At 37.5% G+C, this 14164-nt stretch overlaps 1 protein-coding gene across 1 annotated transcript in view; it reads left to right on the top strand.

Moving 5' to 3' along the window:
• The window catches only part of WDR49 (WD repeat domain 49), a 211590-nt gene that overhangs the window by 76501 nt on the left and 120925 nt on the right, over window positions 1-14164 (top strand). The gene's annotated exons all lie outside the window — the stretch shown is intronic.

The following is a 14164-nucleotide window of genomic DNA, read 5'->3' as shown; positions in this document are numbered from 1 at the left end:
AGCAGAGATCCATTTTTGCCAGCATATTTTACATTAGTGGCTCGCAGTGGCAGGCTGGAATGTATTCATAATAAAATGATTCAGTTAAATGCGATGCCACTTGGTATGCAGCACCAGTGTTGTTTGTCTTCCTCCCACTTTAATGACACTCTGCAGCTTTGCTAATGGGAACACTACCTGCATTTCAATGAAGAAGCACTGCTCCTCTCGAGCCAAGATGCCACACAGGGCACATGTCTTCCTGGAGGAAAAGGAGGGCCAACCTGCGAGGTCAGGGAGGGAGCAGGCACCGGTGGAGGTCAGTCTGCAGCCAGGAACACTTCAGGCCCACAGTAGCAGCACAGCAGGAGCTGAGCAGAGACCCAGTTTCTAGCTTGCAACCAATTAAACAATAATTCCACCCTATTCTTTCCCCCTTCCTTTTAAAGCTGCATTTGCACAAAAATGAATAGCTCAGATTTTGTACAAGGGGTGGAAAGCCTTCTGTTACTAATGACTAGTGTGCCGTGTCACTACTTTCCACAGTTTTCTGATTATTCTAGGAGATAAATATCATTTACAAAACAACCCCTTTTGAATTCCATCTGCAGGAAACATTTTCTTGTAAATGTTTTACTGAATCTTATAAAGGCAGTGAGCTAATTTGACTCCCCGGTGGCCACAGAGATGTTAGTTGTTTCCAGGAGAACATGTTGCTAATAGAAAGCTGCAAAGTTTAAAAGCTAGTTTTGTGGATAGATATAAAGATCCAGGACATAAAATGAGTAATATTCCACAAGCAATTCAGAACAAATAAGATTCATAATCCTCCTTTTGAGTGATAAAGATAAAGCCACTATATATTACATAAACATATGCAATTTATAGGCAACAGTATGTTATAAGACATAGTAAGACTCACTATTAAGTTGAATGAATATTTAGAGCTTACTTGTTTTTACTGATAAGAGTGTAAGTATTTAAAATCATTAATATGTATATGAAGCATAGAGAGCTGTGCATCACAGACTTAAAATGTAACTATTAGCTTCTAAGCTATGGGGAAACACTGTATCATATTACATGATAATTGTAAAAATTTATTTCAGTGAAGTACAGAGAAAACCTCACCCACAGGTCCATCAACCAGCTATAATTTATTGTCAGAGTAGTTAGACAGTGTAAAAAAATATTGAGTACTAGTAATGAGGAATCAAGATGAATAAACCATAGTTTTAACACCCCAATTTCTGGGGGAGTGTCAGCTGTCTAGGAAGGCTTGGATTGTGGCCCAGTTTTCTTTGTTAGACAGGTTCTCACTTCTCCAAGTGGGATGAAAGAAGGGGAGGCAGACATATTAGCAGCTCACGAGGAAGCAGTGGCATAAATGCAGTGAAATGACTTCAGTAAAGAGGAGGTGAAAACAAAGTGCTCTATGCAAAATGATCAGTTTTGCCTGTGTTAGGATAGGCAACATTTTAGCAGAGGTATGAAAATTATAAAATTATAAAATTATAAAATTATAAAATTTCTTTATACTTTGTATGAGCAAGATCATTTGATTTTTATCTTTAACCTTCTGACTCAGGTTAACACCTCCCAATTCCAACAAAGTTGCAGCAAATCAAACCGGGATGAATGGAGACATTACTGGCACCCGCTCGAATAAATCGATGAATAACGGGGATTAAGTGATTAAGTGATTAAGTGATGAAAATTAGAGAGAGAATTTCTAAAAGGAGAATGGAGTAGTTTCAGACAGATTAGCACTGACCAACATAAGCACTGACAAAGAGGTTTGAATACTCTTAGTGCTTTTGAAAGGGGAGTGTTCCTAGTGATGAGGCAAATTTAGAAGAGTTTTGCAAATTGGTTAGGAGCTAAAGTGAGAAAAGGTGCTTATAGACATGTTGTGAAGGTCCTTCACTGATTGTACTCAGATCCTGTTTGGGGAAAATAAAGCACAGACCTGAGGCTCAAACAGCAATTTTTCACAGTATAATATAAAACAGGAAGACTCAGATTCTCTCAGAAAAATCTGTATCAAAACTATCTTCACTATAATACTAATTAGTTGCTTGCTTTTTTAATTTTATAGAAGAAAACTTTTTTAGTCTCACGAGTTTTCTAGAGACAATATGATGGGTGTTGACACATAGCTTCACTGGATAAATTTTTTGTAGTCTTTTGTTGTCTCATGTTTTAACATGTCCTCTGTATTTCTAGTGTGCTATATATGTATATGTGTATAAATGTATATCTGTATCTATTTGTCCATCTTTACTTACCTAATGCATAAAAGATGAATTCTTTAGCAATATTTCAGAATATAAAGGTAATCTATCAAAAATTTTGAGTCACTGGATTAGAATTATATGAATGAGTTTAAAAGTTTGACCAATTTCATAGCATGTTGATGCTCAGAACACTGGCTTTTAACAAACTAGTTAATGCAAATTTTATAATTTATATTAGTGACTTTTTTTAACAGTTTGTTTTTACTTGTACTTTTGGAGAGTGGAGCATAGCTATTAGTGTCCAGGATTTACTCCTGGTTTTGTTCTCAGTAATTACTCCTAGAGATACTTAGGAGACCATATGTGGTGCCAGGATTGAGCTAGTTTGACACAGCAAGTACCTTACCCATGTACTATTTGACTACCACACTATTACCTTTTTTGTTGTAGATGTATCAGAATTTACAGTATTATTAAGGTCATTATTTTATTGTAGAGCACTGAATCAATCTCTCTTCCAGACCCCTCGGTATTCACCTAGTACTTACTTCTCCCCTCCCTAGCCTTCCCAGTTCCTACTTCTATTGATCATGTTTGTCTTCATTGGATTTATTTCTACTGGGTATTGCCTAATCCTTTGTTTGTTTGTTTCTTTATACTTTGTATGAGCAAGATCATTTGATTTTTATCTTTAACCTTCTGACTCAGGTTAACACCTCCCAATTCCAACAAAGTTGCAGCAAATCAAAAACATTAATCCTTTTTCCTAGTTGAATAGTAGTGTGTGTGTGTGTGTGTGTGTGTGTGTGTGTGTGTGTGTGTGTGTGTGTTTGTCTCACAATGACTCTTGAAGCATCCTCCCAAATTGCTAGTCCTAGTCAGCCCCCTTAAATGCCCCCTACCTATCTGGTTGAATGTTAATGCTTCATAACACTTTATTTCTCACTCACTGTTAGATGTTTTTAATATTTATTTTAACTATGTATCATAGGAATGTATATTTCAATAGCAATTGGAAAGATGGTAGAAACCTGGAATTGGACTATTTTTTTTTAACTTTTTTACATTTCTGGAATACTACCTGCAGGGACAAAGATATTATCCTACTTCTTTTCTCCTCAGTCTTTGAATTTCTTTCTCATAAATGCTCATCTCCAAAGATTGGTAGAATTGGAGCTTTTAGTTCCAAGACTCAGGGACATCACCCACTCTGTGTATTAAACATAAAAATAAACTCACCAAATTCCCTGTTTCTTGTTGTGATGGAAAGATTTTTGTTTTACTCTTCTGGATTCCCATACAACTTGTAACATTTTGAAGGCAGAAAATGTATGCTTTATTGTGACATTTAGACAGTTACAGCTGTTTCTTATTCCAACATCATTTGGAACCTTGCATTTCTCAAAACATTGACACTTCTCTTTAGTTATCTGATCTGGGGTCTTTATTAAAGAGTTTCCCCATTATCCAAATTAAATGAAAACCTTCTAGTCTGTTGGCATTTCAACATATGGCGATGTCTTATTATTAAATTTTCTATTTGGAACTACAGTGAAGACCTAATTTATTCCCCAAATAAAAGCAATTTTCTGTGACTTTTCTTTATTTTCATGTCTTTTGGTACTCTAAAAAAGTAATGTAAAACCAAGCAAAGTCTTTTAAAAGGAACTTCACTTTTTAGTTCCTTTGGCAAGATTTGTCCTCAGCTAGTAGCAGAACAAGTTGGTACAGGATAATGGAGAATGCATCACTGCAATGCATTTTTTGAAAGAATGAAAGTAAGTTCTATATCCTGGAGGCAATTCTAATGATCTTTCTTTGAATTGAGTTATTTGATAAAACTTCTCTTAAAAACCTGTGAATCTTAGAAAATTTGAAATATATATTTATTTTAAATATCTTTTAAACTGAAAAAGATAAAATTTCTGAGTTACACTGTGAGTATCCTTCCAGTAATGCGGGCTTATGAGATCTTGCAAAAATGGATAATATATGTTTTCTCTGCATCAAGAACAAGTTTGAAATTAGGCTAGATATGAGATTTCATTAAATGTTTACAAAAAATATTTGATATTTTGGTTACTCAAATGTCTACTCTTTGACAAAACATTACATGATAGAAAAAAATTAAAAATGATGCAGTAAAGCTAAATAAGGAATGAATTATTGCTAACCTATCATAAAAATGTTTTAACTATTTTCTGTGCATAGACTATTTTGACATAAATATGGCATGTATATTTTTCTGCATCTAGATGCAGATCTTATTCATCATATTTTTGTTTGCTTTTGGTTTGGGGCCGCACTTGGCAGTGCTCAAGATTTAAACTTGGATCTATACTCAGGAGTCACTCCTGGTGGTGCATGGAAACCATATGGGATGTCAGGGATTGAACCTGGGTCAGCCATCTGCAAGACAAGAACTCTATCCTCTTTTCTCCAGCTCTTCTACCTTCATCATTAAAAAAAAAAAGACAGCAGTTTATCTTATTGGATGAGTGCATTAAAGTTTATTTATCCATTTTTATTGGTAAATTTTTTGCTACTATCATTTTTGTGCATAAATACATTCATACTCATGACTTTCTATAGGGTAAATTCTTATTAATGAATTTCTAGAATAAAGGTCATGAACATTAAATAATGACACACAAATTGCCTCACAGAATTTTACTGCTTCCACTAACCTCTAAGAGCAAACATAACCACACACATGGTTGCATAGCGGGGTATGTTAGTGACTTCCTAGACACTTTAGAAAGACTCCTAAGATCCTTGATGAGGTTCCTGTAATGAAGTTTGGTGTACTGGCTTTTCATATTTGAAAAACGGACCTTCTTTGATTAATCTGGAGTGTATACTGTTTCTTCAAAGATTTGATCACAGGACATATCGCAACAAGATATTTATGAAAAAAAATGGAGTTAATGTTACAACTCATTTTAGTAACTATTTATTTTTTGTTCTCTTTCCTGTGCACAGTTTTAAAGGAATTGATATATTTAGATATTTAACCAATTCTCTTGGCAGCTCCCTTGGCAATAGAAAAACCTGAGCAAAGTGAAGCAGATAAGCTTGAGGGAAATTTATTTCTATTTTACAAGAAATTATGCTTCTTTGGACTTGCCAAAATCATTGAGTTTCTCTTTGGCCAGAAACGGTAAAACACTGTGAAAATTTTCTCTTTGTTGAACTCCAAATGACTTGGAGCAGTCGTAGTTAAAAAAGCATTTTCTTTAACTGAACAGCTTAAGCCTACAATTGGTTACCTATCAATTGAGCTCTGACCACTTGGTGGAAACATGAGAAGTGCCATAATCTCAAAATGTACCAGTGGCCAGAAAGATAGTACAAGGGGAAAGGTTCAGTAGTTGAAGTTTAGATACCATGTTTTCAATTACGTTTTGGATATATGGTTATGCCATTCACTCAGATTACTAGCATAATTGAAACCTCATGCTTGCTCATCTCTTTCTTCCAGTTCTCTTCTTCTTCTCCACTTTATCTCTTTTCTTCTCTGTTCTTTTCTCTAAACTCTGGAGTCAAGGGTGGTTTAGGCTTTTCCCCTTTTCTACAGTACATTTCCTCGCCTAGTATTCTATCTACCACATAAGTGAGATCATCCTGTAGTTTGAGTTAAACCACTTACTTTTACAAAAGTCTACATGACTTATGACTACTACATATGTTAGCTAACTGAAAAAGTCTGAAGAGGGTTCTTATATATCTTTATACTACCTATTATGCAAATATTTTCTTTCGCTTGTAGTATCTTTAATCGAGTTTGAGTTTATTTCAGTGTGTAGGAGATTTTTAATTTGATATGGTGCCATTTGTTTTGTTTTTGTTTCCTTTGACAACACTGTGGTCATTTCCTTAAAGACACCTCTGTGGCCAATTTCCTGGAGAGTTCCGCCAATGTTTTCTTCAATGGATTTTATGATTTCTGGTCTAATCGTGAGATCTTTAATTTATTTTGAGTTTATTTTTGTCATTGGTGTGAGGTACTGTTCTAATTATATATTTTTATCTGTGAATATCCTATTTTCCCAGCACCATTTTAAAAAAGATTTTCATTGCTGAACTTTATATATTTCACTCCTTCGTCATGATCTGCTTCCCATAAATCTAGGAGCTTGACTCAGGACTCTTTATTCCTCTCCACTGGTCTACAGTACCATCTTTATTCCATCATTATAATAAAATTCCATCCTTAGTACCATCTTTATCCCATTACCATGAAGTTTTGATTATGTTAGTTTTGCAGTATTATTCCATTTCCTCCCACCCCTGATCCCTTAGGATTACTTTGACCAGTTTGGGTGTTTTATCATTCATTAAAGTTTTAGTGGGTTTTGTTACATATCTTTGAAAAATATGATTGGAATTTTAATAGGTATTTCATTTAGTATTCATCCTACAGTACTTAAAGTAGAATGGCAATTTTTACAACACTGGTTCATCCAATTCATGAACAGGATATGTCTTTCCATTTCCTGATATGTTCTTTTATTTCTCTTGCAGGTGATTTATAATTTTTACTGTATAAGTCGTTCCTTGTTAATAACTTAATTACTTAATAGGTATTTGATGTTTGGGGTATGATTTTGAAGGTGATAGACTTTTGTTTTGTAGTTCATTATTTGTGTACAGGAATGTCACAAATATTTTCATATTAAATTTTCTAACTAGCTACCTCACTGTATTGGTTTATTATTTCTAGAATTATTTTGATGGAGTCTTTAGGGTTTTCATATTGTCTGGAAATAGGATAATTTGACTTCAGATCCTATTAGAATCCCTTCCTTATCTGTTTCTTGTCTGATTGCTTTGATAAGGACTTCCAAGACTATGTTCAATACAGTTGTGACAGTAAGTATCTTTGTCTTGTGCCTGATTTCAATGGAGATGCTATAAGTTATAGCCTCAATTATACCAATGAGTATAATTGACTGTGAGTTTGTTGTTGACAGATGTTACTATCTTGAGGTATCTTTCTTCTGCTTCTATTTTTTAAGTTTTTTAAAAATATAATTAATAGGTGATTGATCTTATCAAAATCCTTTCCACATCTATTTATCTATCTATCTATCTATCTAATCATGAGTTTTTTAAATCTTTATTTTTGTTGATATGATGTATAACATTAATTGCTTTGTGTATATTGAGCCATGCTTACAATCCTGGCATAAACCCCACTTGATCAAAAGGATCACATTATCATTTTGATTCACAGGGCTGGAGCGATAGCACAGCAGGTAGGGCGTTTGCCTTGCACGCAGCCAACATGGCTGACCCAAGTTCGATTCCTCCGACCCTCTTGGAGAGCCCAGCAAGCTACAGAGAGTATCACGGCAAATCCTGGCAAGCTACCTGTGACATATTCGATATGCCAAACACAGTAACAAGTCTCACAATGTTACTGAGCCTGCTCGAGCAAATCTATGAACAATGGGAGGACAATGACAGTGACAGATGATTTTGTTAAAGATCTTAGTATCTTATGTGCATCAGTGGTGTTGGTCTATAGCTTTTAATTGTAGTGTGCGATAGCACAGCGGGTAGGGCGTTAGCCTTACACGCGGCCGACATGGCCGACCCGAGTTCGATTCCTCCGCCCCTCTCGGAGAGCCCGGCAAGCTACCGAGAGTATTCGATATGCCAGACACAGTAACAACAAAGTCTCCAATGGAGACGTTACTGCGCCCGCTCGAGCAAATCGATGATCAACGGGAGGGTCTTTACCTTTTACCTTTACCTATCTGTCTGTTTTAGTTAACAAGTGTAATATCAATTTGACAGGGAAATTCTTATTTTGTTTTGTTTTTCTTTATTTTGGGTCCTTCATTGCACCCTCAATGATTCTCCTTCCCCCATCACACCCTCAAGCCGAGAATTCCATAACTCCTAGAAACCAGATAGCATTCCTCCACCTCTCCACACCCAGCTAACTCCCCCTCCCCATAACTACTTGACACACTCCCTGCACTCCCAGTACTTGTCCCTTCCTCTACCCCCAGTTATTCCCAACCCTCTGCTCACATCTTCACCCACAAGCTCCTCCCTAGTCCCACAACTGCTGACCAAGAGGTTTAGTTTCTTCATTATTTTGGAAGCTTTAAGAGTATGGGCACTGGGGGTATGGTGCCACCAGCAGGTCAATCTGTACCTGTGAGGCGAGTGCATCAGCAGCCTGAGGGCACCTTCAGATTTCCAGATACCCCAAAATTGCTGCTGTGCCTTTGGCCAGACCCTAAAATCTTGGGGCAAAGTTTACCAAGAAAGTAAACAGCCAAAAGTTAGGTATGTGGGAAACACACCCACAGACCACCTCCGGCTCAGCTATATAATTGGAGGCAAGGCCTCTCTGGTTCCTGATTAAACTGCTTAATGGCCATGATCCCAGAGACTCAGAAACGAATCTTGGAAACCAGCGGCTTTAAGTAGAAATGCATCCGATCCCTGCAGTAGGTTACCGGTGCTGGGCCAACCCAGGTGGGAATAGGTTTCGTGCCTTGGGCCCGCAGTGACAAACCTGTTGGGCTTCACGGGATGTGATGGAGCCGGGCCTGTCCTCCCACCCCAACGAGACCACAAGTCATCGCCCACAAATGGCCTCTCTGGCTCCTGATCAAGCAGCTCAACAGCCATGATCCCAGAGACTCAGGAGCAAATCTCGAAACTCAGTGACTTTTGGCAGAAATCTCTCCAGATTTAAGTGTTAAAATTTCGGAATTTCAAATCACATGGCCCTACTGCAGCCACGCGACATCATATGTTATTCATAACCAGCAATAGAACACAAATTGTCTATTGTTGCATTTTCAGCATGTCTGAGTGTCGGGGTAAAATCTCAAATAATAATGGTGGGTCTGGTGTCGAAACATTGAATGTGATCAAAGTAGAGAGAGAGTAGTGTGGAAATCATCTGCCCCACAGGTGGGGGGAGGGTGTGGTATGGGGGGATACTAGGGTTTTTGGTGGTGGAGAATGGGCACTGGTGAAGGTACGGCTGTTTCATTGTATGACCGAGACTTAGACCCAAAAGCTTTGTAAGTGCTCTCATGGTGATTCAATAAATGAAATTATAAAAAATGAAAAAAAGTAAGGTGGAATTCATGCACAATTCAATCAGCTAATAAGTGGCTGAATAAATAGCAGTACTCCTACAGAAAAAAAGAGTATGGGCACTGAGTCTTCTTTGGAAGAACTCATAGTGAATCCATCTGGATATGGGCTTTTGTTCTTGGGTAGACTTTGAATTAATCTCTCAATTTCTCTATTTAGATTATCGGTTTCATTTTGTTTTCACTGTATCACTGTTATCACTGTCATTACGTTGTTCATCGATTTGCTTGAGTGGGCACCAGTAACGTCTCCTTTCCTCCCAGTCCTGAGATTTTAGCAGCCTCTCCTTACTCGTCCTTCCAATGGTGCTGTATTGGAGGCTCTTTCAAGGTTTGCTGTTTTTAGCATATCGAATATGCCACGGGGAGCTTGTTAGGCTCTGCTGTGTTGCTGGGATACTCTCAGTTGCTTGCTGGGCTCTCCAAGAGGGATGGAGAATGTATAAGTACATCAGTGGGCTAGACTATAAGAGGTAGAACAGCTCGAATGCAGTTGTGCTCTTCCAGGAGCTTTATTTTATAGTCTCTGAATCTTGGCCATTGATGGGATTACATGGCACCGGGGGCAGTTTGTGGGTGTGACTGCCAAGCTACTGGAAAATGAGGGATCTGGGTTGAGGAGGCCCATTCCTGATCCAAGCAGGCTTGGAGATCTCGGGTCTGCAAACCTGGGTTCCTCTGCCGGTTCCTTCATGCGTGAGGCTCGTGTGCAGAGTGGACTTGAGCATAACTGTGGCTCGGTTCTAGAGTTTTTTGGCTGCTGGGGTTCTGCTTGGGGCAGGGAGGGAAACTCAACCTTCCCCCATGCGAGGGGCCCAAGTGAAGCCAACCTGGCTTGGGGGCAGGAGATTCTGTGTTGCTCTCTCTTCCGGGAGATTAAAACAAACAAAACAAACAAAAACAAAACAAACAAAACTCATTTTGTTTCAATCTTAAGAATCATATGATTCTAAGAATTCATCCATTTTATTTAGGTTTTGGAACTTGGTGGCACAAAGCTGCTCATAAAAACCTCCTCTGAAATTTTTTATTTCTGAGATGTCTGTTGTAATTTCTACTGTTTCATCTCCATCTGGTCCTATTTATTTGTTGTTTTTCTCTTATTTCCTTAGTGAGTCTAGCTAAGGATTTGCTAATCTTGCTTACTATTTCAAAGAACCAACTCCAAGTTCTGTTGATTGGTTGTATTGTTTTCTTGTTTTGCATATCATTGATTTCACTCTATTTTTTTATTATCTCCTTTTTTTCTATTTGCTTTGGTATTTATTTATTTATTTATTTATTTTTCTTAGTTTCTGTAGCTGAGAGGTTAGGTCATTGATTTGAGTCCTTTGTTAATTCCTAGTGTGCACTGGAATAGATATCAACTTGCCCCTGACTACTGCTTTTGCTGTATCCCATGGATTCTAGAAGTTGTGATCATCATTTTCATTTGTTTAGGGGAATCTTTTGATTTATTCTTTGATTTCCTCTTTGATCCAATTGTTATTTAGAAGTATGCTGTTAAGTTTCTAAGTATTTAATATTTTTTTAAACTTTCATTTTTTTTTAAATGAAAGGGGGAGCACACCTGGCAAAACTCAGGGGTTACTCCTAGTTTTTGTGCTCAGGATTTACTCCTGGCAGTTTGTAAGGCCATATGGGATGCTCTGGGATAAAACCTGGCTCAACCATGTGCAAGGCAAACACCCTACCCTCTGTACTCCTTTTGAACCCCTGAAATTATCTTTTGCTTTGTGTGTGGTTGATTTATACTTTTGTGGCTTTGTGGCCTCATAGAATACTTAATATGATTTCCATTTTTGTGATTTTATGTATCTTTGAACTGTGCCCCAGTATCTGGTTGATTCTAGAGAATGATCCATATATAGTGGAGAAAATAATTTATTTATTTTTGTGGGGGTAGAATGTCCTGAGTATGTTGATTAAGCCAACTTCTTCCTGTTCCTATTTTTTTTGGCTCTTGCTTCTATATTATTGTTGCTTGGCTGACTTCTTTATTAATGTTGCCTAGTTGTCCACTCATAGAAGGTGTGTATTGATATTTTCTATCACTATTATGTGGCCATTGATATGTTTCCTCAGATCTCTAAGCAGTTGCATTGCTATCTTTGCTTTCCCTTCATTTAGTGGTTATATGTTGATGAGTTAAATCCTCATGATTTATTGATCTCTTAACCTGTATATAATACCCTTCCCTATTTTGTGTTATCTTGTTCAGTTCGAATATTATTTGACAAACACGGAATTTAAGTTTACCTCTTGTAAGAGACAGAAGACTTTTTTCTTGATCCATCCTGTTACTCTGCATCATTTTATAATGTCCATTGATATTTAGAAAAATTGTTGATGTAAAGGGACTATAACCTTGTTTATATGTGGAGCTTGGATGCTTGAGGTTTGCAATGTCACAGTCACGGTCCTCCTGTTGTTCATCAATTTGCTCGAGCGGGTCCAGTAACATCTCCATCGTGAGACTCATTGTTACTGTGTTTGGCATATTGAATACCTCATGGGTAGCTTGCCAGGCTCTGTGATGCGGACGAGATACTCTCAGTAGCTTACTGGGCTCTCTGAGAGGGGAGGAGGAATCGAACTCGGGTCGACCATATTGGCTGCGTGCAAGGCAAAAGCCCTACCGCTGTGCTATCACTCCAGCCCAAGGTTTGCAATATTTTCTTTTAATATGTGATGCTTCCAAGGGTAGATTCCAAATATGTCCTCAACTGCTGTTTGTTTGAGAATATTTTTATCCCTTCTTCCACACTGTGCAACAAAATTTCTGGGTAGAGGATTCTTGGTTGGAAGTATTTTTCATTCAATATGTTGTTCCATTCTTTACTTGCTTGCAGAACTTCACTAGAGAAATCTGTTTATCTGAAGTTCTGTTGTATGCAAATTTTAACTTCTGTCTTATGGCTGGAGAGTATGTTTCTGCCTTTGATTCTTGCTCTTGCTATTTTGTTTACAAAATGTCTTGCTTTGATTTTGTTTGATTTCATTCTGGTTGTACCTCTTTGGCCTCTGTTATTTGTGTTCCTATCCCATGCAGAGATACTCCCCAATTATCTCTTCAAGTTATATTTTTGCTTCTTCCTTCTTTTCTCTCCTGGAATCCCATGTATCTGTAATTTTTTCTCTTGGTATTGTCAATAATCCAAATTATGTCATCTTTATTTTTTTGTTACTTTTTCAATTTTCTTTTTTCCTTAGGTGTCTTTGTTTATTGTATTTTCGAGTTTACCAATTCACTTTTCAGCTCCATATTGCTTTGAAGCTTGCTGCTTCATTTTTTAAAAAATTCTGTATATTTGTTTGTTTATTCAATATTTTATTTATTTATTTGCTTTTGGGGTCACACCTGGCAATGCTCAGGGGTTAATCCTGGCTCTTCACTCAGTAATTACTCCTGGCGGTGCTCAAGAGACCATATGGGATGCCAGGAATTGAACCCAGGTTGGCCGTGTGCAAGGCAGACGCCCTACACTCTGTGCTATCACTTTGGCCCCCTTTACTGCTTCATTTTAAAAAGCAGTTTTTACTTCTATTTGGATGATTTCTTTCATTTTTTCCAACAAGTTCTTCTACAAGTATGTGAATTCTTTGCTCAAATGTTGTTTTCAGATCAAGAATTATTGTTCTAAAGATTCTTTAGAAAAATTATAGGGGTCTAATGGCACTGATGATCACTCTGAGATTTTGTTATTTTCTGTTGTTATCTCAATGTTCTTACATTTTCACATTATCTTAGAGTAGAGTTAGACTGGATCATTGCTGTTCAGCAATTCTGTGTATATCCAGAGGGTATTAATTGGTTTGAAGCTGTGAATGGGCAAATGTCTGAAAAATTCTGATACCTTTGCTCCCACAGCATGTATGCTCAGGACCTAAGTTAATGGTACTGTTGGAGTGTAGTTATCACATGATAACTTATGAAAGATTTTTTTTTATTCTGTAAGATGTTCTGGAACACCATTGCTGCACTGTTCACAATAGCCAAACTTTGGAAAAATCCCGAGTGCCAGAGAACAGATGACTGGTTAAAGAAACTTTGGTACATCTACACAATGGAATACTATGCAGTTGTTAAAAAAAGATGAAGTCATAAAATTACATACAAATGGTTCTATATGGAAAGAATTATGCTAAGTGAAATGAGCCAGAAATACAGGATCAGACATAGAAAGACTGCACTCATCTGGGGAATAGAAAGTAAAAGATTGGGAGTCGAACACCCAAGAATAGTTGAAATAAGTACCAGGAGGTTTGCCCCACAGTTTGGAAGCCAGCAGCACATGCTGGTGGAAAAGGCAGCTCAGGTAAAGAAGGGAACACCAAGTAAAAGATGTTTGGATGACTCAGGATACGAGATGTGTGCTGAAAGTAGACTATAGACCAAACACGATGGCTACTCAATACCTCCATTGCAAACTACAACACCCTACAGGAAAGAAATAGCAAAAGGGAATGCCCTGCCACAGAGGTGGGGCGGGGTGGGGGGGGGCAGGAGTTGAAGGGGTGGAAGGGCTACTGGGATCATTGGTGGTGGAGAATGGATACTGGTGGAGGCATGGGTTCTCAGTCATTGTATAATTGAAACCTAAGCACGAAAGTTTGTAAGTCTACAACTGTACCTCATGGTGTTTCACTAATAAAAGGAAAAAGAAAACACACACACACACACACACACATACACCCCCCACACACCTTTTAAAGTAAATTTGAAGTACCTTTGTAAATCTAGAGCACTAATTAGTAAATTTGATTAATTGAAAGTCAATTCTAATCTACCTTTTCAAGATAATTTCTAGACCTAATATC

Source organism: Sorex fumeus, unplaced genomic scaffold, assembly GCF_029834395.1.
Source record: "Sorex fumeus unplaced genomic scaffold, SorFum_2.1 ptg000010l, whole genome shotgun sequence".
Lineage (NCBI taxonomy): Eukaryota > Metazoa > Chordata > Mammalia > Eulipotyphla > Soricidae > Sorex > Sorex fumeus.
The sequence above is the reverse complement of the archived record's forward strand: the minus strand, read 5'-3'. Positions and strand labels throughout refer to the sequence as shown.